The sequence below is a fragment of the Passer montanus genome, unplaced genomic scaffold (genome assembly GCF_014805655.1).
Source record: "Passer montanus isolate IOZ18808 unplaced genomic scaffold, ASM1480565v1 scaffold1541, whole genome shotgun sequence".
Taxonomy (NCBI): domain Eukaryota; kingdom Metazoa; phylum Chordata; class Aves; order Passeriformes; family Passeridae; genus Passer; species Passer montanus.
The window spans coordinates 1-591 of NW_024362506.1; the positions used below are offsets into that span (position 1 = coordinate 1).

The following is a 591-nucleotide window of genomic DNA, read 5'->3' on the forward strand; positions in this document are numbered from 1 at the left end:
CAGAACCGGCACCGGCCCCGCGCCTCACCTGTAGCAGCAGCCGCCGCAGCGCCGCCTCCTCCTCCTCCTCCGCCTCCAGCTCGGCCGAGAGCAGCGACGGGTCCGCCATGGCCCGGGGGAGAACCCGAGAGAACCGGGAACCGCCGGGACCCCCCAAAACCCCCGGGACCCCCGGGCCGCCCTCAGCGCTCCTCCACCGCCGCCACTTCCGCTTCCGGCGGGGCCAGTCTCCATGGTTACGAGGGGCGCTCTGGCCACTTCCGCCTCATCTCGGTGATTTTTGGGGCCGCTCTGGCCCGTCCTTCCCTGTCTCGGTGGTTTTTGGGGGCGCTCTGGCCCGTCCTTCCCCGTCTCGGTGGTTTTTGGGGCCGCTCTGGCCCCTCCCCGCCCGTCTCGGTGGTTGCTGGGCGGTGATGGCGGCTCTGGCGGCCATCGGGGCTCCCCCGGTCCCCGAAATCTTCGCCACCATGGAGGAGGGGCCGAGCCCCGGCGGGACCAGCCCGGGAGAGGTGAGGGGGGCCCTGGGGGTCCCCTCGGGGGGGCTCTGGGGGTCCCCCTGGGTGGGATCTGGGGGTCCTGGGGGGGGTGTTG

The 591-nt window shown here is 73.6% G+C and overlaps 1 long non-coding RNA gene across 1 annotated transcript in view; it reads left to right on the plus strand.

Annotated features, from left to right (window-relative positions):
* The first annotated feature begins 6 nt into the window (after positions 1-6).
* Positions 7-591, plus strand: part of LOC120498980 — a 3789-nt gene continuing 3204 nt past the window's right edge. Inside the window, exon 1 of the long non-coding RNA XR_005626783.1 lies at positions 7-509. This is a non-coding gene — a long non-coding RNA (uncharacterized LOC120498980). The remainder of the gene's footprint in view (positions 510-591) is intronic.